Source organism: Ochlerotatus camptorhynchus, unplaced genomic scaffold (assembly GCF_037179485.1).
Source record: "Ochlerotatus camptorhynchus isolate MF236.1 unplaced genomic scaffold, CSIRO-AGI_Acam_v1.1 ptg000328l, whole genome shotgun sequence".
Lineage (NCBI taxonomy): Eukaryota > Metazoa > Arthropoda > Insecta > Diptera > Culicidae > Ochlerotatus > Ochlerotatus camptorhynchus.
In genome coordinates this window covers 4,478,221-4,505,488 of record NW_027040816.1, presented here as the reverse complement: position 1 = coordinate 4,505,488, position 27,268 = coordinate 4,478,221, and the positions used below count along the sequence as shown (strand labels likewise).

The window sequence follows — 27,268 nt, the reverse complement described above, 5'->3', positions numbered from 1 at the left end:
AATCCAATTGTGGGTGCCAAACAGTGCCAATTAGTGTGCCCAGGTGCGTCCAAATTTGTTGTTGGCACACTGTGCTGAGTGACAAACCCCTTGCCTTTGCCGTAATTACCAGATGCATGCGACTTTGAAAAGCGTTACAGTTGGTATGCACGATTTCTTGATGTATTTCGTACCATATGTTCACCATCTTCTTCTTCTTCTTCTTCTTTGCTTATCGCATTTTTTAGCTTATTGCGTGCTCTAAACTTAGTGTTCTAGATGCACTTCCACAGTTATTAATTGATAGCTTTCGATGCCGGTACCATTTTTGTATTACTATAATTGTGTGGCAAGTACAATCATACTTCTATGCCCAGGGAAGTCGAGAAATTTTCCAACCCGAAAAATTCCCAGACCGGACCGGGAATTGAACCCAGCCACCTCCAGCATGGTCTTGCTTTGTAGCTGCGCCTTTACCGACTGAGCTAAGGGAGGCCCCAGTTCACCAAACGATGCTTAAAAATGTCCACGGTTAGTCCCTTGGTATTCCCTAGTATGCTAAGTATGCATATAAGTCGAGAGGATTCGAATCGGGTGAAGAGGCAGACAACTCTTTCGACGAAATAAAATCCGGAAAATTTACCTCACACCAAGCCTGTATAGGTTTTGCCTGGTGGGACGGTGCAGAATCTTGTTGGAAACAGTATGGTGCATTCTTGTAAAGTTTCTTGATGAAGGAAAGCAAATGGTTCTTCACAGCATTATCGATGTAATATTTACAGTTAATTTTAACCCAGATTCAATGAACAGCAATGGAACCCAAAGTTTTAGAGAAACATCACCCAACTATCACCCTGGGAACATTCTGGAACCTTTCAATAGTTAGTTTGCTACGAGGAATATCAGAAAGATATGCTGAATATACCCGATCATTTGTCGGGTTGTGGTGATCCTGTAGCAGGAACATTTTCTCGTCCGAAAACAGAATTTCACAATCACCGTGCTTGAGTAATTTATCACGAGATCCCTTTTTGCGTCCATGATTACCACGAGTCCGAAACGAATGAATATTCAAATCGAACTTGCAAGCAGCGTTGCCAGATTGTTTTAAAGATTATCGGTATCAAGGATATTAAAAAATCGGTATTTATCGGTATTTATCGGTATTTACTAATTATTTAATTTTATATTATAGCCGTTTTTGAAAGCGAAAATTTTAACGATGGTGACGAGTGGGATTTGAAAGGAATTGCTTTGTATGACGGCTTTCTCAGTCTTAAAGCACTTTTTTTTTTTTTTTTTTAATTAATTTTTAAAATTATTGTTGTTCTCAAGTGGTGATCAAAATTGTGACCAAGTAGTGTTTTTTTCTTCAATTAAATATCTTTAAATGAAATCAAATATTGGAAAACGACGAAACCATTGACAATAACGAAAAACAATATTTTCCCTTTAAAAAAGCCACAACCTATGGCCGAAATGTCGGACTGATTAAAGAGCCTAATTTAAATAAATTCAGGCTCTTTAGGGCAGATTACATCGTAGTCGTGCAGTGTTTTAAGACTGAGACAGCTGTTAATCAAAGCAACATTTTAGCTTTTGAACTATGATCGGAAAATTCCGAATGAAAACCCCGGGGAATGTTTGAATTAGCTTCTAAAAGGAGCTGAAAAATGAAGCTCTCCTGGATGAAGTTCGAGAAAAGCTGGGAAAACCTGCGGAAAACTTCCAAGACACGAACTTAGAAACTTGTGGCGAAAATTAAAATAAACTATCGGAAAAAAATCGGATATCACTTCCAAAGGAACCCAGAAAAGTTTCGGAAACCGAAAGTAAATTTCCAGAAGTAGCCATTTCCAGGGAAAGCCAGAAGAAGCTCGGAAAAACCTTCCAATAGAAGTCGAATAAAAAAACCTTTGGCTTATGGTCAAACTTCCAGACGAAGACCAAAGAAATTTCTGGGAGAATTAATTGAACTTTCTGGAGAAGGCGAAAGAAACTTTCTGGAGACGCTGGCAGAAACTTCCTAAGGTAAATTGGAAGAAACATCTGAAGAAAATCGGAAGCTAGAACGCTTACGGAACAGTCGTAATAAACAAGGACTTAATTCCGAATGAAAGAGATTCCTGGGGGATGTACTAATGATCCAGAAAATTTTCCTCTCTGGGCATCCACGAAGCGCTCGAAACTTCCCTGATTATAATTAGACTACCGGAATATCTCTAATCATTCTTAGAAGGTCTCTGGACTTTCTTGGAGATTAGGAAATCTCTTAAGTGCTCTCACAATTTTCATGAATTTATCGTAACATCAGCATTGAAGTTCTCTGATCTTCCTGATTTTTTAATTTTTAAAAGTTATCGACACTGTCATTAAAAAGCATAGAACTTCCCATAAAATGTTCTCACAATGATCTAATGTTCATGTAACTTCCCTTACGTTTCTTAAATTTGCATGAACATTGCTGAAGTTTTCGGAAATTGCCTGAGTTTCTCGGAGCTCCTTTATAATTTCAGCAATTTCATTGAAATTAATTGATCTGCCCTGATGTTCTCTGAAACACTAAAGTTCCTGAAAACCACCAAATTTCCCTGAAGTTCTTTGGACTTATGAAGTTTCCAAAATATTTATGATGTTTCCTTAAGTTCACTGGAGTTCGCTGGACTATTTTGAAATTTCCGGGTTTTTGAATTTTAAGAGAAGTTAATGAAACTTTAATTTATCGAAACTTACACAAAAGTCTGGACTTTTCGGAAGTTTCAGAACTTCCTAAATGTGCCTGCAGCTAGTGTGGATCCGCAAGCTTCCAAGGTAAGGTGGAAGAAAATTCCAGGGAAACACAAAACAGGACAAAACTTCAGGAAGTTTAAAAATGAATAAAAACTTCAGGAATTAATTAATTAATTTAGCTTTATTTAGGAGGCTTTCAGCCTTAGGCTGGTTCGCCTCCGAACAAACTTCAGGAAGTAAAATAAAGTTTAAAACATATTTCTCGATTGCCTAGGAATTACTGGAAAGAGTCATTGACTATTTATCGATTGATGGGTAGCCAAAACCGGTGAGGAAATGCAAACATTAGTCGAAAGAGTATCAAGCATAAGGCATGTTAGAGATGATTGTTTAGAATTTTTAAGGCTTAAAAAATATGAGGTATTCAAAAGATACAAGTCTCTCACAAAAATTTTCTCCGAAATTCGAGCGCGGGCAGGCAATAATAATTTTGATTATTAAAAAAAAAAACGGTATAAATCGGTATAAAATTTTAAAAATCGGTATTCTGAGGAACCTTATCTGTATATCGGTATCTAGTTTGGAAATCGGTATAAATACCGATAAATCTGTATATCTGGCAACGCTGCTTGCAAGCCGTGTTGACATTTGACTACACTCTAAACGAAAAATATGCTGACATGTATGTGATTAACCCATCCGAAACTACAAACGTTTAAACAACACTGACAGGAATTACCACCACCCCTGTAGTATAGACGAGTGCACGGATGGATTTGAGTTCACTCACTCGACAAAAAGTGACACAACAGCGGGGCCCTGTTTACTTAAAATGAACACATGAATAATGCTCGCATAACATTTGAAAATGGATTATCAATTTTTCTAAACAACTTGCAAGGTCCTTTTCACGAGAACCGAAGTATGCTTACGTAAACCAAGAGAACTATCAGGAAGGGGAGATTTTTTCCTACCCGATGGTGTTGTTAGTTTGCGTGGGCGTATTCGGTTCGCGCGAAAAGGTCTTAACAAGTTTTGTGTACAAAAGTTGATAGTCCCGTTTCAAATGTTACGCGAGTATTATGCATGTGTTCATTTTTAGTAAACAGGGCCCCGCTGTTGTGTCACTTTTTGTCGAGCGAGTGAACTCAAATCCATCCGTGCACTCGTCTATAAGAGAGGAGTGGACTGGCTGGTTTTGAGCCAAACGAACTGTCAAAGCCAATCGAACAGCGGCAATCTTGATTGCATTGGCAGTGTTGCTAGGAATCATCTGGGCCTAGGTTGCCACATCAGTTTGTTTTGTTATACTAGACTCTCTCTAGTAAAAGTAAGGACGTCTGCCAAAAGCTAATCCAATCGAACTGTCAAAATGCATTGCTCAATTGGAACAACTTTTTTCCGTTTTCTGGTTTCAGTCGTTCATACTTTTACTAGAGGGCTATTGAAGAATCAAAGTGACAATTGACTCACAGAACACGAGGGGGTGAAAACGGTATTGACGTTATGATATCTGTCAAATTGCATGACATTTGTTTTAGTACATCATCATTTGGATCTTAAAACTAGGTGTCGCATGATAAAAATAACGTATTTTTAGAAATTGTTTTATCCCACAACATTCATGACGGAGATGTAATATCCATGAAAAATTCTCCAGAAATCTAAAATTATGGTGGGGAACTTGTTTACATTCATATGATTCTATTTTAATCTGATTAATCATATCTGATGCGGTGACTTCGAATTCCAGGATTTTTCCCGAATTCCTGGTTCACTGGTCACCCTTCCCGATATCATCCGCAAATGATATCGAGTAGATGCGAATTCAACTTAAAGCAGCTCGTTGCAGAGGTGAGTCTTTTTCCATCCTGCTGGTTGTCGCTGCGAGGAAGTTTTTTTTAGCAAGACGGAAGAGAGAGAGAGAGAGAGAGAGATAGAGAAATTCCACCTCTTACCACTGGCGATGATGTTGATGTTGCTATTGCTTGCTGCTGGTACTTTGAACGATCCGCTCCCCATGCCGTCCGATGCGAAAATGAGTGGAGGCACGACAGCAGCGCTGTTTTATAACTGTACAGGTTCAAGCAAAACGATGCGCAACCAAGTGGTACTCGATTATGACGACTGGGTTAGAGAAAACGTGTTTTTTCATGAAACAGTGATAAAATTATCACTTTTTATATGTAAATTTTTCAACAGTTTTTTTAATAATCAACACATTTGTAGAGATATTTCCTATCGATTGATATGTTTGGATTTTGATTTCATCTATCAATGACAAAGTTATAAGCGTTCAAAACCTAACATCTTTTGGTGACGGTCGCAATTTTAGATTTTCGATTTACTCCTTGTACCCCGTAAGACGTAGTCTACGTCAAAATAGAGGTAAGCGCGTGTTGTGCTTAGTAGGACGGAAATGAGATCAAAAACACTAATAGTACAAACATAAAATAGCTCATAGTTTTCAGAAAACGCTCATGGCACCACTAGGTGTATGAAACAAGATTGTCTTTAGCACGGTCCAACGGAAGTCTAGCTGCAGAAAATGTTTTTATCCTTCCATCACACCTTGCCCCTACCAGCCTCGTCTTATGTTTAGCTAGCAGGTGGCTATACCAGCTTTCTCTCTACGCCTCCTAAGCTGTGCATCATGCTGTCGTGTTCTATTATGCTTACAATTCTCTGTTCCAACTCACAGACAGGTAGACCGAGCCAACATACAACACTTGGCAGCGTGGTGTAGCGCAACTGGATGGGTGTTTACCGCACCGGTGTAATTGACCTACATTTTAAAATCCATGGAAAAATATCATCAAAAGATGAGACCGTCGTCATTGTGGCAAGCATTGTGGGGCTTTTCCACGATATCGGACGAAAAAAAAAGAAACACACAGTTTTATCTTCCACTTGAATGGCTCAATAATTTACGATGCGCTTTCAAGCTCTCAAGAGCGAAAATGTTTACAACGATGGAGATTGTATGTAGATAATATGCTTCAACACGAGGATGTTGTGAGTGTGATTGAAAATATTTACCGTTGAGTGAAAACCACTCCTGAAGTAAAAAAAAAAATGCAATCACAGCATCCTGGGTTGAATCCAGTAAACTGTCATTCATGTGGTGATGAGACGAGGGTTGGTCGACATAAAGACAAACTTTTCGGATGTGGGTTTTGTATCCAACTCTCTTTCGGTGGCATCGGATCAATCCGGTTGCCTTCTTTATCTGCACAATGTTTCAAATTTCAACAAAAATCCCGCTCCCAGCTAGCTAGACACCATGTTAATCAATGTTATTGTTCAGTATGTTGATGAAAAAAATAAATTATAATTGCAACCCTTTCCCTCAGTGGATCCGACTATGAGATAACTTCAAGTTCCATGAAGGCTGAATAGAAGTTAAAGTTTGATGGTATTTTGTCTTCATTTGGATGATATTCTATTGGATTTGAAGCTCGTCATCCACCCATCCGGATCTTCTGCACGAAGACCGAAGTCCACTGGTAAAAGTCAACGCCCAGCAAGGGGAAGGACACATTTGTCTCCCCCTCTTCACATATGCTGGCACCCACCTAGCATCATAGTGAATGGGTGTAATTTTATCCCTGGTGATGGAATTTCAGCACGGAGAACTGTTTGTCAAACACATTAAGAACGGGATGGAGAGACAAGGATGATGATGATGATGTTGAAGATGAAGATGATTGCGTGAGAGAGCAGTTTTTTTCGGGGAGCAAGATGAGTGGAAAATTGAAGACCCGTGTCCTTTCGGATGTGGAGTAACGAATTCGGGATGTAATTGAGTGCCAGATACACTTGGGAATCCTGTTTCCAGCTCGATAGAGAAGCAGAAGTAATTCCCCCTCAGTAAGCTGTTTTTGTTGCGAATAAAGTTTGATGAAAAGTGAACCGTTCAGAGTTAAAGTGGTACAAATGTCATATTTGTCATTTTTGAGTAACTTAAACAATTGCTGCGAAACCGCAGGGCAACAGTTGAGTAAGTTCGGTACCGCTCAAAGCTGTCAACACGAGAACTCATAGACGTCAATGGGTGGTCATTGTAGACAGCTTTAGTCCGGGAGTTAGAAGGTGATAGCTCTACTGCAAATCCAGCAACCCATTTCAGAATGTCTGGAGAGTCACGCCCATTCCGAGGTTACTTTCACTTACAAGAAGCCCCGCATGTTTGTATTACCTCTTTCATTTGGATATTAGTATTACACACACACTTCCCGTTTCAAAATGTTCTTTTGAATCCTGACACGTACACGCGTGCAAAAGAACGTAAGAATTCGATAAGAAACACTTATGAATTTTAGCCACAAGAAATCAGTATGCATTTCATTGGTTTGCCTTATGAAAATTAAAATTTAAATCGGAGCAGACTGGAACCGAACCATGGATGTTGAGATTACGGGACCCTTATGAAAATCATTCATAAGTCTCGCTTATGAAATTCATATTTGTTGTTCATAAGTCGAGTGAAATTCTTAAGTCTATTTGCCTCAGTGTAGGGGAAACGACGGCTTCGGCATGACAGACTATTTTCGGCAACCCATATTGGAACGCTAATTTCACTGGATTTTCTTACGAAGACACTTCGCTGAATGCATTCTAACGATTTTTTAGGCTTTCAGCTTCAATTTGATTATATTTTTACCACTGAGAAATAGGAATCTAGCAGGGTTTTCTTGAAATGAAACACACGCACTATAAAATGCTGCTGATTTCGAGTTGCCGATGAAAGCATAGCTGTTTAACACGCAGCTCAAATAGAAAGGTTGCCGAATAAAAAGATGTTGCCCACAATAGTCGCTCTCACTAGAGAATATTGGAGCTTTGTAGAAGCGTTTCAAAACAGTTTTTGACAATTAGTTTATTTTTTTTAATTTTTAAAAGTATTTGGCCTGGATCATCATGTTAATTTGATCCTCCGATCCATGGATTCCGTAGTTTTGTTTTTCTCTACGCTTTGCATCTCATTTCGTGATTCACCTTTGTCGTAATATTTCCTTCAACGAACACAAATTTGCTTGCATTGCCATGGTCATCTGGGAGGAGGTTCACGTCTAGTACGTTCACGACCACCAGCTAATACCCGATCAGTTTTGTAGGTATCCAGCGAGGCATCTTTCGGATTGCTCGCATTTTCCGAAACTGGCGAGAGACCAGCAACCAAGCTCGTTTGCAAGCGGAAAACTTGCTGATTCACTGAAACATCGGCCGCCGAATCACCACCAAAACACGCGACGGACACAATATCAGTACGTTCTCGGGCTATTTCACCCGGATCGGGTTCAAAATCGCCCACGTTGACGAATATCTCAATAGAACTACACGCCGAAAGTGTGCTATCCGTACTCTTAGAATTGGGCTCCCGGGAGGCAATGAAATCCTACACCGAGCAATAGAATTGAAGCTGCGTCGTAGATTCTGGTGGTTAGATTCAAGATCAACCGAGTCGCTCAAGGCAGGCAAAACACGATAGGGTAGAGAACTACTTCGGCCTAATCGCCCATTTTGGGCCTATCGAGCAGAAAACTTCAAATAAATCCATAATTTCAGAGTTAACAAGTCAATTATGCGTTTGGTACGATACTTTAGTTAATAAGCTTCGGAATGAAGTCAATGAGAACGCGTGATATGAAGGTTTGAACCCATTATTCCCAAAAACAAAAGAAGCGCTCCGACCGAATCAATTTTTATCTTCATCCGATAGGCCGAAGTGAATTCTTTGGCGTTTCAATGCGTTAGGCCGAGTTTAGAATCCGTAGGCCGAGTTTGGCGTCAAGAAACAGTGTTAGATTTTTGACAATATCTCAACGATTGGTTTCTCTTTATCAAATCTTACGGTACATACAAAAATGTAAATAAATTTGGAAGCCATCAGTAATAATAACATTCCGGATGGTGCTAAACTGCGCTGGATTAAGAAAGACTAAGTGCGGATTGTGCTTAATAGGCCGGAAATGGGGTAGATAACCCTATTTAGTTTGTTTTTTTTGGACTGGTTTTACCATGTTAATTAGATCCTCCAATCCATGGGTTCCGTAGTTTTGATTTTCTCTACGCATTGCATCACATTTCGTGATTCACCTATGTCGTAATACTTCCTTCAACGAACACTAATTTTTTTGCATTGCCATGGTCATCTGGGAGAAGGTTCGCGTCTAGTGCTTTCGTCAGGAACCGTTCGCGACCACCAGCTATCACCCGTTCAGTCTTGTACGTATCCAGCGAGGCATCTTTCGGATTGCTCGCATTTTCCGGAACTGGCGAGAGATGAGCAACCAAGCACTTTTGCAAGCAGAAAACTTTGTAACTAACGGCTATCTAGCACACCTCTTTTCACGCCTCTCAGGGTCGGCACACCGTAGCTAGGAAAAACTCACCTTTTTTGTGTGTTCTCAACCTGTAATCAAGTTCAGTGCATGCAAGTAATGAACGCGACTCAAAATTTAAAGATTCTAGGTTGACTTCAAATGGGTTTTATTATAACCAGAAGGGTTTATGAAAAGAAGATAAACTTTGACTCACTCTTCGATGAACCGTGGCCAAATCCTTTGACCGTTGCTGCTGCGGATTCCAGCTCCAATACCGGACGGGTATTTCAGCACCTGTTGTCGAAACGGGTGTTCCAGCACTGCTTGCCAGAAGTAATGGGGATGTTAGACAGATCCCGTGGAAGGAACCAGAGACTCCGTATGTCTGATTCCAAGCCTTAATTGATTAAGCGTGGAAGAGGTCCCTATGGTAACGGACGGACATGTTCAGATCTCTGGGAAGCACTTATCACTGAACCACGGATTTTCTTCAACGGTGATCGTTCTTCTGTATTCACGTGGTTTTGGGACACTGAACACTTAGGCCTAGCGAGCACGAAGCTCCTTTGCAATTAGCCACTAGCTCTAACTATCCTAATAACGGGCGAGTCGAAACTCCTATATGATTAGCACTATAATACTGCAAGACTATCTCCTTAACGTTTAGCAATACTTTCTAGAAATTTTTTTTAGATAAATATCACCGAACTTTACTTGTTGCTTTCCCAGGAAAAAAGGGGCTGATCCTTGGGGAAGCTGGGCTTATATAGCTCAGAGGGGGCAGATTCAAAATCGGATGATGATCACCCCATCCATGTATCGTACCTACGATCACGTGATGCACGAATCGCGCTCTCGGGTATTGCGCGCTCTCGGGTATTGCGCGCTCTCGGGTATTGCGCGCTCTTCGTTGTTCGGGCCGTGGAAGAGCCTATGAAAACCTACACCGAACAATAGAATTGAAGCTGCGTCGTATATTCTGGAGGTTAGATTCAAGATCAACCGAGTCGCTCAAGGCAAACACAGGCATAACACGATATATCACTAAATTTCAGCACATAAATTAACAAATTTAATGCAAAAAAATGATTAATTCGCTGACGAAAAATACGCATCAAAGGAAAATACGTCAGATTTCAAGCGCGGCGTACTGAGATCAAGCTTGAGTCATTTAAAATCTGGACGCAAAAAACAAAAAACAAAAATGTTGAGTACTCCAAATAAAAATTATTCCGTTTAGGTTTTGATGAAATCTCGAACTTTTCTTCGAATACCACTCATCATATTTTGGACACTCGTTGGCTAACCTGAGCGGCCGTTTTGTTACACCATCTCTTCATCTCTGTCGTATCCCAAGTCACCTATCCACTCTACTTCAACTTCTGTTTGACAATTGCCCAATATTTCTCAATTGGGCGGAATTGAGGGCAGTTTGGTGGGTTGATGTCCTTTTCGAAGAAAGCTACCCCGTTGTCTCGATACCACCATAGAAGTAACTCTAAGACTAGAAGGTTCCGAAATAACGTGCTCAACTTTTTGGCTCAGCTCTGGTACTCTCTTCGGTCCCAAGCTAATCAATTCACCCCTCGAAACATAGGAAAATCCACTAACCCCTCATTTTATGTGTCAAACTTTCATAGCGAATCAAAACAAACATTGTGTAGTACTAGAATTTCGACTAGAATGGGGTACTTTAATCGTTTGCTTGGGACCAATAGCCTAGTCAATTAGTTTCGTATTGATTGTAGATACCACTGTAGAACTTCTCCGCTGTAGTGGCAGCTTGCCAAAACATTACAGGTCCATTATTCACACGTTTTTTTCAGGCACTCTTGCTTATATATTTGCTTGTTTGTCACGAAAACCTGAGTTTTTTGTCCGCAGTTGCAAATACCTTGCCAGATAATATGCTTTCTTGCAAGTTTATCGGTAAAAACGAATTTGAACTTTCTAGGGACATCACCTCGGCCAGGAATTTATAGAACTTTAATCCGGAAAGCTGCCCATAATCCATCTTCACGTACGTTTCGTTGTCCATGAGGATGCATCCTTCGTACGTTGTAAGAACCTTATCAACTTCTGGACACGTCTTTTGGCCACTAGATTCTGCTTCATTGTCCTGTTTGGTTGCATACTGGCCCGAAAAGATCTAAATCCTGCTCGCTGACAAATCCTTCTGACGGTGCTTTGGTTGACATTGAATTTCTTGGCGAATCATAATCCGACAGCCCTGGGTTTGCCCTAACCGTTCTAAACACCTTAAAATGCAGCTTCCGATGCTTGGTTCCACTAAGACGCTTGCTATGATCCTGCCGCTCACGGAAACGTTTGAGAACACTGCACACGGTCGATTTAACCAATTCCAACGACTTCGCGATTTTTGAACCTGACCACGTCGGATTTTCCAAGTGGGTGTCCAAAATTTATTTTCGGTTGGCGACTTCCATCAAGTAAAACTTCATTTAAAGAAAATGAATTGTGACGAACTTTTCAGCACTGAAAGAGGAAACATTTCAAAACAAACTGCTGTCAAAACATTCGACACCCGACCGCTAGGAGCACTGCAGTAAAATAAACAGTGCGTCCGGATATTAAATGACTCAAGATTTAGTTGGTTGCACATGATTAACATGAGTACCAAATCTGACCCCTGTCATAGTGATGTCCGATTTCCCCAACTAATCGATTATTTACTAATCTGTTTCTTTTTTATTGATAGTAATCGACATCGATTAATCGAAATGAAATAATCTATTAATCAAAATAATCGGTTGATTTTAATACTCTCTGATAACAAAGAAAACCAAAAGTGTTTTAACAAGGTATAGATTATTCATCCTTGGATTTTTTTTTTCGAGAAATAACAATTCAATAAAATACACTTTTACGCATTAACGCTTATTAACATTTGTAAGATGCAAGTTGTCTTTTCTCTCACTGTAGAAGTACGGTGAGAGAAAATACAACTTGCATCTTTATGACGAATTGATTTTGTCATTGGACTGCAATCTATTTACCTGAGAAAAAAAAAACTTTTACTCGAACCAAACATCTTCTCCAAACCCTCCCCTTAACTGTCTACGTAGTTAATGAACAGCCCTTTAGGAATAGTATCATGTTGAGATGAGGGCCAGACAAACGGTTTCTCAACTTTGTTATTGTCTGACATGCACAGAGGAAAAATTACCCTAAATTTAAGTGCTTTTTGCTTAATTTTGGGTAATTTTGAGTTTTGCATCCCCCACTCACTTTGTGTTGTTGTCAAAAACGGAACGAGAGATTCGATTTTCTCATGACTATCGTTACCAGTGAGTATATGAGATATTCTCAAATTTGAGTCAATTGAACTAAATTTTGGGTAGAAAATACTCACGAGTAAGTAACCATTTTTGCCGTAGTCAAATGTAAACTACTATAAGCGGTTTATTGAAAATTAACTTATTGATGAGTGAAAAGAACTTAGTTTTGGGGCATTTTTTCGGTTCCATGTACGTTCTGAACTTCAAGTTGGGATGAAACATAGTTTAATCGATGCTCTGTTGGCTTCGTGGTCTATAAACACTAAAATAAATAAAACTCCTGCTTCCAATGAAAATTTAAATTATCATGCAATAATCGAAGCCAATTAAACGATTATCAGATAATCGAGGCATTGAAGAATAATCGATTAAAAACAAATCGATCATTTTAACAAATAACCGATTAGTTCGATTAATCGAATAGTAACCGGACATCCCTACCCTGTCAGCCACCAGTCTTCCGTAGGTACCTACATATAACTTGTTTATAGCAACCGCTACAAACCTAAACGACTTCCCATTTTCGTCTCCCATTTGGTGGTCCCAAAGCTCCCGCTGGGACGAACACTCCACTCCATCCATCCCACAGTCGGAACTATGCAAATGCAAGTTCCAATCTTCACAGCGGGAGGTGTGCCAAACTGTGACTTCCTCAGCTTCCTCCCACGTATCACAAAGGAGACGAGCATTCCGTTCCCAGAATGATCAAATTGAAAAGCAATCATCTACTTATTTACGGGTGGGCGGTAAGTTTGTACAATCCGAGCTTTAAGTGGTTTTCGGGAGCAATGGACTTGCACTAGTTTAATTTTCTGTAATTGATTTGAGTTCATTGATCGAGCTTCCTCATGCAATCGGAACGTCTACCTACTTTCAAAGAACAAATTGGGTTTATCGTCATGCCCGAATAGGAATTATCACGCAAACGAAACACGTACAGCAAATTACGTCTTAATTTCTTTGATTCTGCAAACACCTTCATGCTGCCCAGAAAGCAATTCAACCATCCTAATTAAGAATTGTTCACGCTCGGCTGCAGGACCCAATTGCGAGCTATCCCGACACGGCATTGCAAATGTATTCCGAAAACTTTTCCCATGTCCTCCACCCCCCCGAAGGACATGGAAAATATTTTCCCTACCACTTCCGAGACCGAGAGCTACTACAACTTCATCCCCCGGCTTGGGCTAATTCGTAAAAATTAACAAGCTACTAAGCGCAACAGAGTGACGGACTGGCAGCGGTGGATCCCCATGTCACACAATTATAATGGCATTCCTGGAAGTCGGGATTGGGCACCACCCGCCAGGCATCGGCGAATTTTGATGGAAGTGCGAGCTGAGGAAATTCCTGCTTCACCACCACCGCGCACCGGTCTCTTTACTCCCAACCTTCGCTGTCTGTTTGCTTAGGATTCGCGCGTTGTAAGTTGTGGATCTTTGGTTCCATCGTGTCGACCGGATGCCGATCTGTTCAGACCAGCCAAATGAATGAGGGAGCGAAATGAAAAAGAAACTTCGGGATAAAAAAAAACTAACTTCTTCAGGAAGATTCCATCACAAAACGACGGTTGTTGGTCCTTACCCAAAAGTGCGATGTTGATAGAACCAGGCCGGTGAACAATTTCTTATGATCCAAATGACGTCTGAGACAAAGTTTTTGAGGAAAGTAAATTTGTTCTGGGAAAAATATACACGTTAATTTTTATTTGAAATTTTTTAGTAAAAATTCAAAAACAGTTTTAAAATCTCAAATATCTCAAAAAGTACCTATATCTTCAAATTTTATAATATTAAAACAAAATTCATAAAAAATGCAAACTTTTGTTAACTAGCTTTCTTATGTAATTTTAGCAAAAATAACGATTAAGAATGTGTGATATAGCTTCCTGTGTAGGAATTACATAAAAAAGCGTACTTGCAAAAAGATGGTTGTCCATTTTCACATTTTCAAATGTCCATGATTTTAAATTTTCTTAAAGCTTGCTATTTTCGTGAGTGTTTTTTTTTATTAGTAGAATTGAAGACATACTTTTTGAAATATTTGAGTTTGTAACACTTATTTGGAATTTTTACCCAACATTACTTTTAAAATATATGGTGTACATTGTTTCCAGCAAGGCTTTATTTTTCTCAACAACTTTTAGCAGACGTCATTTCGATCAGAAGTGATGTTTTCGTTCTACAAATTATTGAAAAACCACAAAGACGCCGTTTAAAAAAAATGCAAGATCTAAAATGTGAATGATTGCCCATAACCCACAATTATGCAAAGTTTCATGGAAATCGGAGAAGGTCGAGTCTGGTTTTATTTTTTGGCCTGGAACTGCTCACAGGTAGACATGTGCCTATATTTCTACAGGTATTAAGGAATTTTTGAATTCCAATTTACACTAGGCGCTCTCAAAGTGTCAAAATATTGCTCCGCCTCTAGTGATAAAAAGAGCCGCATGAAAAAAACTGAATTAAAGCTAAAGATATACTGTCTCTAGCATACTGAAATAACATAAGAAAATATAATCTAAACTCTTAAACATATGTTTGGCATGTTAGTGCATCTTCCATAGTTGGTGGGTTTTTTTTTCGCGTGAAACTTCAGGGCAGTTTAACTAATTTCAGAAAGATTACAGTAATTTTTTAGATCTTCTGAGGTTTTTTTGAGGTTAGGTTAGGTTACTTTATTAAAGAGACTTTCAGCTATTGGCTGGTTCGTCTCTGCGGATCTCTAATGAGGACCGATCGTCAATGTTTTGTTTGCCCGACAAGAGACCTTACTACAGGTAGGCTCAGTTTGATTCTTTAAAAGGGTCAGAAAACGGTCCGGCTGTCCCCAACTTCACCCGCACCTAGTATCATAGATCTCATCATACTCGAACGAACAACATCTCAAACTCTCCCCTAAGCATGATGAAGAACAAAGAACTTCACGACCGTCAATAAAATTAAGGGAAGTTCCGAAAACTTCAGGAACAATTTGGGAACTTAAGGTCCATTAAAATAACTTGATAGAAAATGCAGGAACTTTACAGATTTTCCAACAACAAAGTCCAGAAATCTTTGAAGAAGTTGAGAGTCCCATGAACGACAGGAAAAATGCGGGATTTTTATTGAAGTTTTGAGAAATTCAGGAAAATTTTGAAAACTTTATGTTAGTTCCATTAACATCTTTAAAAAACGAAAATCTTCAAGAAAGAGCATTTCTTGGATTTTTTTTAATGAATTTAAACGAAGCTTCGGAGGACTTCAAGAACATCCAAAACTACTAAGCAAGTTTTAAGATATTTCAAATAAGTTCCGATAGTTTCAGGACAATTCGATAGATTTCAGTCCAATTAACGTCAGGAAGGATGCAGAAACCTATCAGAAGATGACATACCGTAAGTTGAGTTAACAGAGCTACGTAGCTTCGAGCAGTTCCGAGAACTACTCAGATCATGATTATCAGGAAAATTGTGGGAATTTTAGGGAAGTTTCGAAAACTCCAGGTAAATTTCGTGAAAGTTTCAAGAAACTGTTGGGAACGTAGAAGTTTCAATTACTGAGAGTGTCAGGGAAGTTTAGAAAACTTAAGAAAAACTTCCAAAACTTCACTGAAGTTGCGAGAAATTTACGTCGAGAAGTTTAGAGTTCTTAAGGGCAGTTTTATTAATTTCAGGGCTATTCCAGGAATATCATCAGAAGAGCAGCGAGAACTTCAGCAAAGATAGGAGAACTTCCAGAGGGTCAACAAAAACTGTAGAAGGAAGCTTCTAGGAATGAAAGAAAATACCTAGAATTTCGGGAAAGTTTCATAAACAGATTATGTGATAATAAGGGAACTTCAGGGCATCTTAGCTTCAGCTTCAAGGCGGATCCATCTGCTTCAAGAAAACTGCAGTAACTTTAATGAAGTTCTATTACTTCAGGGATATCCAGAAAACTTCGGAGATGTCAAAAATTATCTGATCTGATTTGAAGTCTGCAGAACTTAAGGAGAATTGGGGTAACGTTCAAAGAAGCTAGCTTTAGAGATCTCCAGGGAAGCTCAGAGATCTTCAATTCAGACTTGCGGGGAAGTTTGAAGATTTGTAGTTTTTGGGAGAGGGTACTATGGAGTGCTAAGATCTATAAATGTTAAATTTTTTAAATTCAGGACAGCACCATGAGCTTCGACAAAATATTGAGTACCGGGCATGTCAGGGAAGCTTGCAGTTTCATTATGTTCAAGGATGTTCCGAGTATTTTTAATAACTTATTGCAGGTTTTTTCAAGAACTGCCAAGGAAGTGAATTAGAAAACTCCGAGAATTTCGTAAATGTTCTGGAAAACTATGGGGTCTTCAGTGAAGTTTCATGGACATCAGGAAAATTGGTGGAACATAAGAGTAGCTCCGAGAAATTCTTCAATATTTAAAGAACTTCACGAAGTGAAGCTCAGTTAATTCAATAGATGTTAAAGGCAATTCCATGAGCTTCAAGGCAGTTCAATTAATTTCAGGAAAATTGCGAGAGCTTGAATTAGCTAGCGGCGCCAGTGATGTAGTGGCAACTGCCGTGATTGCCTCTCACTCCAAAGGGCCTGGCCCAGTCGGCACCGTCGGGATTTTATAAGACATACAATCTCTGCTCACGATTCCTTCGAATGGGAAGTAAAGCCATTGGTCCCCGGTCCATGAGTTGATAGGCTGATAGGCATTGGTACTCAATACGGAAAACAAGATGGACGGAAAACAAGTCAGGAAAGAAACTTAAATCGTTCTGAGAAATTCAGGGAAGTCTAGAAAACTTTATTGAAGTTAGACCGTTAGAACAATTCCATCCACTGCAAGGATTTGTAAGTGATAGTTTTAAAATGATTTATTTGACATTGAACACCAACTGAAATTCTCAGGAAATTTTATCATTACTCAGGGAATTTTGACATTCTCTTACTAAGGAATTTTAAAGAAAAGAATGCAATCATTTATTTTCTTCGTTTTTCATGTCACGCATTGAACTTAATAAATCCAGATCAGAATTACTTTCAGTATTAAATAAATTTTAAAAATCCCTGTCCAAGGATGAGAGGCTTGATGATGATTTGTCAAGTGTCGCTATGATTTTTTTTTAATTTGTTAAAATTCTAGTTTTTCTTCAGTTCATCGATTTGAACGGTTCAAGCGAGTTAATTTCACGGAGCCGTAAATTGTAGTTTTATAATAATTTTAATATTAGCATAAAATAAAATAGTAATTTTAAATTCGCTTTTGTAATGCTAACGTAAATAGTTTGCTTTGAGTGTAAAGTTAATTTATAAGAAAGTTCTAACAGTTTTTTTACACTTCGAAACTTGACGGGTCATACCTCTAACATAGTAGCAGTGACAGTGTCGCATGTCCTAACAACAACTGCATGCGACTAGTGTTCGAGGGGCCGACAGGGCTGAATAAGGGTCAATACTAACAAAACTCTAACACTAACATGACCCCGAAACTAACGTTCATCCATTGCACTAATAGTTATAATGTAGTTGTATTTTCCTAATAACCCATCTATCACAGATAAACAGACATAACTCTCGCAGGTTGTTCATCGAATACGCATTTGACGGTCAATTGGAGTGTTTTTGGTTGGCGGTGCCGCCACCTGTGGCGCGTACGGTCGGTTCCCTTGCGTTTGACGTCTGCACACTAGCGCCATCTGTTAAGCGTACTATCCATCACGTGATACTCGACAGATGGCGGTAGTGTTTTAGTGACTATGTTTTGTGGAGAGAAATATTAAATTTGTTATTTCTGTTTGTCTGTGCATCTATGTTTCTTTTTCGTTGTGTGTGTGTGTGGGGGGGGGGGGCAAATGTAACCAATACTAATACCTTTCTCTCTGTTCTTTTATTCGTTTTCTATATCCCTTCACCATCACCCCATATCCCATCATTTTGACGAGAGATGAGTTACTTGCATGGTGCATGCCCAAGTCGTACTACAGGATAATATGCTGAGCGTGGTTCTATCACAAAAACCACGCAGGAACGCAAATCGACAGAGCTGGGGAATAATGAGGTAAATTCTACACAGTATTTTAAAGGAGCCAACTCTAAGCAGGTAATAATAGCAATTAATAAAGAAACAACCATAAAAAGGTAAGAATGAATTTATTTATTTTAAATACAGTAATGACCCGATTTTGTCAGCCCCTCCGCGCTTCAGACTTTTTTCTTTCAATAATTTCACATAATCATAAATCTAAATTTTTCTCATTCGCCATTCGTTAAGAGGGACATTTAAAGTATACTTTGGTGCAATAGGTTCAAGAAGATTACTGAAAAAGGGCATGGGTTTTGTAGAACATTGGAAAACATTTTCAAAAAAGGGAGCTGACAAAATCGGGACATTACTGTATTCCATTTACATTTACATGATTTATCACATATTTCCGGAGATCTTCGAGGTTGGAGCGTAGTTGCTTTTGTAGATGGGCACGTCATTTGCCGGTTTCTCGCGGATTGGGGCTCAGTTTGGAAAAACTAATAACACAAACAGGTAGAGGAATATTTCCTCTATGATTTGGTATAGTTTGTTTGCATGATTGTTCTTTTGTTCGCGGGAGACCGGTTGTTGGCGTGTTTGTTTGCAGGGGCGATTGCGCCCAGATCTCGGGGTTCTCCGGATTTATGGTCGTAATCTAATACACACAGTTAATCACAATACGAGCCTAAAAGCTGCAGTGACCTAGTGAGCACCATAGCTCGAGTCGTCTGAAAGTATTGTGTATCGCATGGAGAACCCAACCGAGATGCTAGCCTATTAAGACTGCAGTTGGTCAGCTCTCGAAAAAAAAAAAAAATTATAAATCAAAGGTTTGAATTTCTTGGGTTCTGGATCATGAATGTTTTTCAGATATTTTATACTTGAATATATTTGATTTAAATCTCATCTTAACAATAAAAAATTCGGACGCATTACAAACGCTGCCATTAGGGCATTTTTTAAGTAATTTTTTTTCAAAATTTTTCCTCAATCAAGTTAAGAGTGTATAGAATCACAGCAGCCATTGGTTGTCAGGATAAGTTCATTTGTTTACATCATGGCTTCACCGGAGCAAGCACGTCGCGATTCGATCCTGAACGCTTGAAACTAAAATTGACTGGCAGCAGTTGTGGGCTGAAAAGCGAAACTTTCGTTACTTCTGGGACCATGAAATTTATCAGGAGTAGTGCCTACGGAAAAGACTACTGCCTTTTATGAAGCAGCATGAGGTGGATTGTCTATTTTGCCTTAACTTGGCAAGCTGCCACTACTCAAATTCCTCCAAACAGCGATACAGCGAAAATGGCGTCACTGTGGTTCCCAAGGAGATTAATCAATAATCCGGAACTAAGGCCAATTGAGGAACACTGGTCAATTGCGAAGCACATACTGTAGAAAAAGGGAACTGCAATTGACCTGAAGGATTTCAAGCGGAAATTAAATTTGGCAGCCAAACAAGTGGGAACAGGGCTCGTACACAAGATGATGGGCCGTGTATGAAGAAAAGTTCGAGCAATGGCCTATCGTAAGAAAGAAGACTGAAACAATGGTCTTGCAATAAGCACAATACCTTCTAATGGAAAATAAAACACATTTTTAAACCCCAACAAGATTTTTGTGTCCGGATGTTTTTCGTGTTCAACCTTTACTTGGAGACATTTTCAAGAATCTTGAACAAATATAAATATTCATGATGTTGGGCATTGAACATTTACCTAGATCACAGCTAATAAATCAAAACTCATCCATCCAAGATAAATTTTCAAGGCTCATGCAATTTGATGTCCCACAATTTCTAAGTAAATCATTTCAAGGGAGTACTGGGAAGAACGGGAGAAAAATATCAAGTCAAATATGTTTTCAAGGTAGTTCTGAGGAGCTTAAGATTCCATGTGAAAACTAAGGTGAATGCCAAGGTAGTTTTGAGTAGAATTCTACGTGAAGTTATGAACAGGACTCAATGGAAACTGAGGATTAATTCACGATTATTCTGAGGTCAAGTTCATGGCAATTCAAAGCAGAAATATATGGGAATTCTGAGGATAATTTCAAGATGTTTCTAGGAGAAAAACAAACCAGATCATAATTCCTTAGGAATTTTCGGAGAATGCTTAGGGGGTATGTTAGAAGAAGGATTGCAATTTAATCTGAGAATAAATCCAGGAGAACTTCAAAATAATTCCAAATAAGTTTTGACTTGACTGTTGATCTCATTTTGAGGAGAAATCTAAAAAAAAGTGTGAGGAGATCTGCAAGTGAATTCTTTGGAGAAATTCAAACGAAATTCTGAAGCGTTGGGGAAATGGCTCTAATGTTGGCCTATGGATCTAAGATTGGGCCCATCGCTATAAATCAGCTATTAATCAATTTTATCTAGATGAACGCGTCATTGGGACGGTAGTAATAGATATTTTTGGTCGCAATCTTCTGGCGTTTTGTGAACAGTATTTATGTGTTCCTATGCATATGATTTTGAATCAATAATCTAAACACATCTCAAGACGTCTAATCTGTAAATTGCGTAAAATATTGTCAAAACATGACCAAAATAGAAGGCAACATACATGCCTTTCCCCCTTTCGATGTGGCCCACCGGCGCTGAACGGAAATAGTATTAGGGCGGGTGAGCCAGTAGTGGAGAAACTTGGACAATTTATTAAAAATAAAGAATCGTTATGCATATAATTTTGATATTTAAAACTAGAGCTTTGCTACAAAAATATTACATCGTGATTAATATCATAGATGTTTCGAAAACTCGTCCTCCATTAGTAGGAACAATGTTCCAGTAGTTGTGATGGTTGCTAACTTTGGTTCCTATAATCGTGGAACACATTGGTTTCTAATAGATTACCTTGTGGATTCCCCTATTATAGGAACACTAGCACAACTTTAGGTGCAAATGAGTCAAAAGGAGTGAAAATTGAGTGTTTTCCGTCCGGGCTAATTTCAAGTTTCAATTATGCAAATCTACTTTATTTTTGAGGGGAGATACCAATGAAAAATAAATTTATCTGGTTTTCCACAATTATTCAGGCATAAGCCCCATACAGCAGCAATATTAATATTACTGGAACACCTACCCTATTCATTGTGCCTCCTTCGCTTTAATTAGTGCGAGAGCCATGAATTTACATGATGTTGGGAAAATTATCGCTTTGCTTTCGCTTTCGGTTTCGCCGACTTGTTTCGAGAATAATGCCGCCGTCGGCAAACCACAGAGGCACAGAATCACTGCAATCCAAATTGAATTGATGAATTAATGCGAACGCAATCGCAATGAATACTAATTTCGCAACATTTTATCTTTGATGTTGCCGGCGGGTGTTGACGGTGGCGGATGGGTGGAATGTGGGAACCCCATAACTAACTAAATTGGTAACACATTGTGCATACTACCTATGACCACACATTATTCGCCTACCTGGATGGATGGTGGTTGAAGGCAAACGAGCAGAACCGAGTAGCAATCTTATGAGAAGGAATTTACTGCCTATAGAAGCATATCGGTCCCATCTGGTGAAACAGCAAGCCGAGAAAAATGCTGTTGAATATATATTTTTCTATATAGGTTCTCACGGATTGGTATTTCCACGATAATTTATGAACAAAGCATGTAACTTTTAGTGCACAGCCCTTGAGAACGGCCTTTAACGATCATCGTACACATTCATTGTGTGGTATTTAATCGCTTGTTACCCCCTTAACAGTACCGGGTAATTGACTTTCTCATTTCCCATTTGGTGGTCCATTTGCTCGTTTCCACTCAGCTGGGGACCAAATTTCCCATCCACATAAATTTTGGTTTTCACCACGGGAAGTCGGTTGTCAAATGCATCAATGCGGTACCGATATCCGGGTCATCCAAAGTATCCGATGGCGAGACATGATTTGACCATTATTTTAGTACTGTTGTTCGGATGCTTATTCGGATGGGGTGTTCCATGGAAGGAAGCATCCCGCATAAATCTAATTATAAACAGAATTCGAATGATTTCCAAACTCCCCAAATATATATATTAATTATATCATCGCGGTAAACAACGGCAGATGGGATTAGACCAACCAGGCGCAAAGAAGCTGCTGGTGCTGCCAACATCGCCGCAACAAAGTATCTATACATGTAGGTATGTAGTGCGAATGGGGGTAAACCGCTGACTCAGGTTTGTGCAGATGGGTACTCTCCTCAGTTCGCTCATCCAAATGTGAGCGCGGCGTAGCAAATAATTAGCAGAGGGGGTCAGGATTAGGATGCCTAAATTTTCTGAAATGTATGATTCCACTCATACACGGACGATCAGACCGACTCAAAATTGGAATTATGTTGGAAATTTGTATGGACTGTAGGCCCTACGGAAATTTCAACGAGAAGTATCTCATCGGAAGTTCTGTGAACTTGAACGGATAGTTCTGTGAAGATAGAATCAGATGATTATGAACTTTTGCTCCAGAGTTAATAATGTTACCATGCATCTGAGTTAATTTGCTGTTCTTAATAGTGATATCTTTTGGAAATTACGCATACAATTAGTACCGTTAGTTGTTGAAAAAGGGCAAGTGCGGACAAAGCATGTATGGCACCTCTATATATATGCAGTTAGAATAACATCCGGAGTCTCTTCTTTCTTACATACTCGACGTGAAAAATGCGCCCCTGAATGGGAAATCTAATTGCATAAATATTGGTTCCAACATATTATCAGGGCTAGGTACTATATTTTGTAGTCTGTGAAAGGGAAATCACATATTGTGTGGCATCAATATACATGGCATGTTGAGATCTGGTAGTAAAGCAGGTCAAAAATGTATGGATTTTTTTTTATTTAATTGTAGCTTGTTTAACCCTTCGTTTGTGCCAAAAAAAAACTTACGTTGTCTGTACCCTGGGGTCAATTTGACCCCAAAATTAAATTGTAATATCGCGGCGAAAGTTCAACGGATTTAAATCATTTGAAATGTTTTATAAAGTAAATTTAATGTACTTTCAGTTTAAATTATCAAACTTTATTGAAGGCACCGGATCTCTCATAGGAGATCCCAACCAAATAGGATGTAGCTTCCTTCTAACTTTCCGTATGGACTAGATAGAAGGTTTCTGTCTTCGGTAAAGTCGTTCAGATGGACTAGACCTATCCTAAGGTTAAGAGTTCCACTCAGAATTAAGGCACCAGGGGGCACTATTGTTTTTCATTGTTTGTCCTAACTTAACACACGTACTGGTTAGAAGGTTTCCGTCTTGGGAAAAGTTGTTCAAATGGACTAGACCTATCCCAAGGGGAAGAATTTGGTTCAGAATTCACTCATAAAGCAGCGCTAGTGTGTCCTTAATTTGGAATTACTCATATGTTCGCTGCTACAAATGGTTGCATTTTTAATTTAAATATGATTTTGTAATCCAGAGTAACTTTTGAAAAAAAGCATATTCAAAAAATGGATTATATTTATTCGAAAAATAATGACATGTTTACATGGTATTTGAGAAAAAACTCAGTAAACTCTTAGTAAAAACATAAAACGTTGGTTTTCGCAAGATACCTGCGCCGAGATAGAAACGGGTAAGTCTGACAGCCACCATATCTGAGAATTAATTGTTTGTTATTTAATATACAATCATGGAAAAAAAAACATTTTGTTGCTAACGTTAACTAACGTTTGAAAATGGTATAATTATTATTTTATTTAATTCGCATTAACTATAGAACGGCTGAACTTAGGAAAAAATCTAGAAGCTAATTTAACAAAAATGACGTGCGTAGATTTTAAATAAATTATTACTTTACTAAAAAATATGCAATTTCATTAAATTGTGAAAATCAATAACATTTTTATAATTTGTTTAAAGTAAGTGTGCAGCTTACACTCTACACCACATTTTAGGGCATTACTTCAGCTTTCTTTACAAAAACATTTGTTAAATCGGAAGGAGGTTGTTTTGAGAAAATCAATGTTTTATGAACCCTGATGAATGTGGGCGTCTTAGTGGAATACCTGTATAAAGAGAGAGAGAGAGAAGGATTAGTAATTTCCATTTAATTCCACTACCTTATTTGCTTATCCTTGACAGATACGCGTATTTCGTCTACAATGTGCAGACTTCTTCAGTGTCTTGTACTAATACTCGACTGAAGAAAAACATCGCATTTTACCGAATATATATTAACACAAGGAACATTTTCACTTAGAACCTAGGTAAACTTAAATTTAATTCCTGAAGGACCAGGTACTTCGCTGCTTACTCGTTGATGTGTCCTAGGTAGTAACTTGAAACGCCATGTATGTCCGTTTCCTTGATCCCTGTTGAGTAAAGTTGAATTCCGTTGTTTGTTGATCTCGAGGCTCTCTGCAAAATCCATTTTCCATGGTGTAGATACGGTTCGTAAAATCGTGATGTCCTCCAAAGATAATTGTTGGTCCTCTGGGAAGATGTGTTCTGTAACCTTTGATTTGAAATCATATGTTAGGCCTTTTTCCTCTTGCTTTTTGGCCTTATTAACCTCCGCTATATGTTCTTTAAATCTAGTTGCTAAAGTTCTCTTGGTTTGTCCTACGTATAATTTGTTACAATGATTACAGCTTATTTTATATACACCTTGGTGTGTGAAATGAACTTCACCTCGGAGCTCACTTCCTTCGTGGGGGAAGTAAAATACGAAGTGCCCTGCCAGTCGTTGCCATCCAGGGTGATATAGGTCTTGTCGTCCATCACCACCGCCACGTCGCGATTCGCCGGGAAAAACGAGTTGACCATCTTATTCAGCCACTGCCGCTGCGTCTTTGCCTGCAGCTCAGAAACCAGTGGACGTGACTTCCGCTTTCTGACATATATGTTCATGTTCGCCAGGTACTTTTTCACTGTTTGGCCGGTTGCACCGACCTCCCGGCCAAGCGCACGCAGCGATGTAGCCACTTTTCCCTCGGTCTTCCTCTTCAACATCTTTTGGAGCTTCTTGTCGCTCAGGGTCGTCGGCCGTCCGGAACCGGGCTTTCTTTCGATGCTCTGATTGTTGTATAATAGTGCCAAGATGTTGTAGATGTCGGATCGGTGTCCACAAAGTGCCGCACGATGTCCGTTTTCGACGCGGCGGGGTGCCGTTCTTTGAACGCGCACACTTGCTTCACTGTTTTTCCGATCACGGTTAGAGTTCGACTGATAGAGCTGTCAAATTTTGTCTGCTGACTCATGGGTTACTATGATTGATGCTGCATGGTTAGCTTCGTCAGTGCGGGTGAAGGTAAACCCATGAAAAATCGAATTTTTTTTGTCCATTTTGACGTAGAACTACGTCTTTGTGGACTACACTGGGGTGCAATTTTTTGAAATAGTGTTAGGTTTTGAACGCGCGTAACTTTGTCATTTATAGATGAAATGAAAATCCAAATACGCCAATCGATAGGATATAACTTAACAAATCTGCTGAAATAAATACTTTTCCAATTTTTAATCAAAAAACTTTTGAAAAATAGGCAAATGATAATTTTATCACTGTTTTCATGAACTAAACGTTTTCCCCAAACCCAGTCATCATAAACGAATACCACTTGGTTGCACATCATTCTGCTTGAACCTAAAAAGATATAAAACAGCGCTGCTTTCCTGACGCTGCTCATTACCGCTTCGGACGGCGTGGCAATAGGTCCTGCAGCAAGCAGGACCAAGTCAGCGGATAAAGGTGGATCACGGCATGATCACCTGTCACATAATGAGGAATGAGACTTGCAAAATACCCCTCTCCCCTTCCCCCTGTCTTTAACGTCAACTCAAAAAAGATATGGATTTGACGATAACTTTTTTTTTCGGGAAATAAATTTTAAGCAAACTACAATTATAAGTAAAAACAAAAGCCAAAATTTTCAAAACAACTGCTTAAGAGGAGACATACATCCGATGATATTATGTTGGTAAATTACCATCAACTGACTGTAAAATATATCTGTTACCTCTATATGTGCAATTAGATTAACATCCAAAGTCCATCCAACGTTCTGCCCCGCCCCATTCATAATAATAAGTATAATAGTCAAAAATGCATGACAAACATCAATTTTTCGTGGTTCTACGTCATACTGCGATCGTGTCTAGGACACAACCCTTTAATTTTTTTTAAATGCAAACGTTACCTTGTGAAGGGTTGGTCCGAAAGTGAGTGGATAGTTGGCCGTGTGTGTTTATGAAGCGTTTCCATAGAGACCTCCGTTTACCGGCATTGAACTGTTCAGCAGTTCTATTTCAAATTACGATTTGTTTTTTAATTTTCTGATCGACCTTCTACGATTATGTTGAAACTTGGCACAGTTGTTTGTTATTGTCCAACATGCCATTTTACATATTTGGTTCCCTAGTTTTGTACACGACTAACACTTGAAAAGGGCTTATGCAAAAATGATACGCATGAATAGAAAAAAACATATATCTTGCGAACGATTTGTTTGATTGAGATGGTGTCTTAAAAGAAGTTGCGGACAAGTATTGTGTCTTTCAAAAAAAAAATACACACCGTAAAAAAAAAATTTTTACTGAAAAAATCTAAATTATCAAAAAAAAAATTAGATTACTCAAATTGCATATTTTTAGACTATTTTTTATATTTATTTTATAGTTTAGGTAAAGTATTACCTAGTGACACTGTGCATCTACTAGGCAAATCATAAACAAAAAGGTTATGAATTATTGAAAAAATAAGTATTTTCCAAAATACTACCAATAGTTATCGAATATCTTTGAAATAGTGTTAATATTAAATCACATTAAATTTAAAACAAAAAAATTCATAATGCTTAAATTAAATAATGCTTATCGCATAATTTGAGCAATTTTTGCTCTTTTGAGATGTTATTCGTGAGTGTCCAATCTTGAAAGTATTTTAAACAAAAAGCCTAATTAATTTCCTTAAACTTTGCTGTTCACAGTTTTTCAATCATACGCATGAGTTAAGATATAATTAATTATGA

At 38.7% G+C, this 27,268-nt stretch overlaps 1 protein-coding gene and 1 pseudogene across 1 annotated transcript in view; both read left to right on the top strand.

The window, feature by feature from the left end:
- LOC135708143 (uncharacterized) overlaps positions 1 to 27,268 on the top strand; it is a 508,021-nt gene that overhangs the window by 20,221 nt on the left and 460,532 nt on the right. The gene's annotated exons all lie outside the window — the stretch shown is intronic.
- Positions 1 to 27,268, top strand: part of LOC135708224 (uncharacterized) — a 58,983-nt pseudogene that overhangs the window by 20,610 nt on the left and 11,105 nt on the right.